This window comes from Pimephales promelas, chromosome 17, assembly GCF_988280905.1.
Source record: "Pimephales promelas chromosome 17, fPimPro1.hap1.1, whole genome shotgun sequence".
Classification (NCBI taxonomy): Eukaryota; Metazoa; Chordata; class Actinopteri; order Cypriniformes; family Leuciscidae; genus Pimephales; species Pimephales promelas.
The window spans coordinates 1,195,598-1,199,023 of NC_142785.1; positions in this window are offsets into that span (position 1 = coordinate 1,195,598).

A 3,426-nucleotide genomic window follows, 5' to 3' on the forward strand; every position below is an offset into this window, starting at 1 on the left:
TTTAATGCAAATGGTATGAAATTTGGCAAAATTGTGACTTTTTGGATACATGTAAAAAATGTATAACACACACTGTGTAGATCAAATAGTAACACTCAGCACCATAAAGACCAAAAATGGCCCATTGAAACCCATTAAAACGTTGTTTAAATCAGTAATACATGAAACATGATTTTTGCACAAACATCCTTTCATTTTGAAGCAAAAGCATTATATTTGCATTATATAGTGTATTCCACCAGATGATGTCACTACATATTTATTCCCTATGGGTGGAAATGCACCTTATTTTAGGCAATAGGCAATGTTTAATAGGTGGCCATTTTTGGTCTCTAACGCGCTAAGTGGGATTTTTTGCAAAGTGGGACTGTGATAATCCAAATCTAAAGTTTTCTCTTTGAATTTAGTTTATTGAAAATAATTGAATTTTTGTGTTTTTTCCTCTTATACAAATCGATGGTTTCGCAAACAAAACTGGTAATTAAAGGGTTAAAATCCTGAAATTGAATACATTTTTGGTAGTTATGATGAGGACTGATGCTGGTTAAAAGATTTAACTTGGTAAAAGTGGAAAATAATAATAATATATAATATTTTAGGCAATGTTTAATATGTGGCCATTTTTGGTCCTTAATGCACTCAACGGTGTTAAAAATCTAATGCAGCACAAGGGTTAAGTAATAATTTAATGATGTTCATTGCAAAGCTGCATTTATTTGATCAAAAATACAGTAATAATTATGAAATATTATTAAAATGTAAATCATCTGTTTTCTATGTGAATATACAGTAAAGTGTAATTTATTCCTGTGAATTTTCAGCATCATTACTCCAGTCTTCAGTGTCACATGACCCTTGGTCGATTAATTCTAATGATGATTTTTAAATATCTTTTATAGTATATGTTTTTTAATATATGAAATTAAAAACAGTATTTTACATTGTAATAATATTTTGCAATATTGCTGTTTTTATTGTATTTTTGATCAAATAAATGCAGCCTTGGTGAGCAAACATTTTTTTAGCTATCTAAAAAAAATTAATTATTTTAAAGTTTTAACTAGTTGTGTGTCTATAAATTATAGATATATTATAGAATATAAAAAGAAAATGTTTAAACTTCTCTCTGATGCAATTGTTAGTGAGATAATTCACTAAAGATTAGTTTTAATCCTGCTGACAAAAGCCGATTTGTTTCTTCACGCTCACAGAACTTTAAATGGCAGGTAATAAATGGGCAGAGCCTCATGCACTTTAGCTTAATCAATAACTCTCTCTCTCTGGGATATGATTCAACTGAGATAATCTCCAGCAGATCCTCATCATGAGGACGTTTATGAGCGTTTGTGTGATAGATTCCCTGTCAGGTGTTCGACTGCGTGACTGAGATGTCTTTTACAATCCAGAGCCTTAAAACACTTGCGTGATGATGTGCCGAGAATCAGATCTGGTTAAACAAAAACTAATATCCAAAAACTCAAGGTTGTACAGCAATAGAGCAAGAATTTACAATCCCATTAAAGAAATAGATTAGCAAGACCATTACAGATCTGAACTGAAATTAAGTGATTGTATAGAAACCACAAGTCAGTGTTTAATAACATAATTCAAGATAAAGAACTACACTACCCACAATGCTTAGTCAGCTTGACCTTGTAAACACTGTTAGTTTCCCAGCTCCGTCAGGCATCTTGTGTGTGTGTGTGTGTGTGTGTGTGTGTACATATATGAATATTTTGCGATAAACTTAAAATCTTGTTTGATATACTTATAATAAATGAGTAAGTCAATAATTGGATTCAGTTGCAGTATTGTGCCGTGCTTCATGGGATGAGTAGTTTATTTACTCATAAAATCATTTTGCCGTAGCACACTAAACTCATACACTATTAAAAAATATAAAAAATAGTACTTTTAAAAGACTATTATTAAGATAGATTTGTAGTTATCAACACATTTCAATTTAATGATGTTTTATAAATTTGACAACTACTAAATTATGTAGAACACTGTTTGTAGTTTGTGTTCTGTGTAAATTATTACATTTTAGAAGTATAAACTATCAGCACTAGTGGCCAAACATGTTGAACATGCATTTAAAAAATATAAATGATTATATTTAAAAATATTGTAATATTAAAAATATATTTAATGTAAAATAATTAGGGCTGTCAAACGATTAATCGCGATAAAATAAAAGTTTGTGTTTACATAATATATGTTGGTGCACTGTGTATAATTATTTTGTGTATATATATATATATATACTGTATATACACACACATGCTTGTATATATTTAAGAAATATTTTCATGTATATAGTGTATATAGATAGTGATATATAAATAATTTATATTATATATAAATATAAATATTTTGTATATAAATAGTATTTTTTTTCTTAAATATACATGCATGTGTGTGTATATATATATATATACACACACACACACACACAAAATAATTTACACAGTGCACCCACATATATTATGTAAACACAAAATTTTATTTTGGATGCGATTAATCGTTTGAGAGCCCTAATAATAACTGATAGCTAAATAAACATATTTTTCTACACGCATTTTTTGTTGATTAAACTTTTTATGTTTTATGAAGACTCATTCTTTAGACTACACACTACATTACACATCAGTAAGACTACACATTGTAAGATTTTTTTTTTTTTTTTGTGGAAATTACAAAATACTATTTCAGTCTTTCTAAATTTCACATTTAATTCTGCATGTTACTTGCCATTTCTTTGTAATTATTTGTGGAATTTACTAGCAATTTCCGAGTTAAAATGATTCAATACTCCACCATTTTTTTGAATATGGTTATTGTTAGCTTCTGTTCTGCTGTTACACTGTAACTCACCAGGAGGAGCTTCAGCACAATTACCTGATTATAAAGTCATCAACCAGATAATAAACTTACAGCATTACAGCACTCACATATCTGTGAGTGACATTACCTTCACACACACACACGCACACACACGACACATACATAAATTTTATTTTCATGTTATCACTGTGAAGCTGCTTTGATACAATCTGTATTATAAAAAAGCACTATATAAATAAAGGTGAAACACACACACACACGTGTCTCCCTCAATGTGGGGCATGTCACATGACACTGACACTTACCCTGAGGGCAACAGGTCAGAAAGATCATTGCACTGCGCGAGTGAAGCCGCTGACCTTCATGCAGTGTGTGTGTGTGTGAGTGTGTGTGTGTTCCCGTTAGTGGAATATTAGCAGATCCGGCTGTGTGTTTGTTACTCGAGTTTCTCTCTCACTTTATACTATCCCTCCGCCAGTGTCTCTCGACCGACGAACATGATATGATCCCTCAGGAAATAGAGCAAATGTACATAATATGTTCAAAACATGTTATGCTAACATTCCCATTAAGTTATGA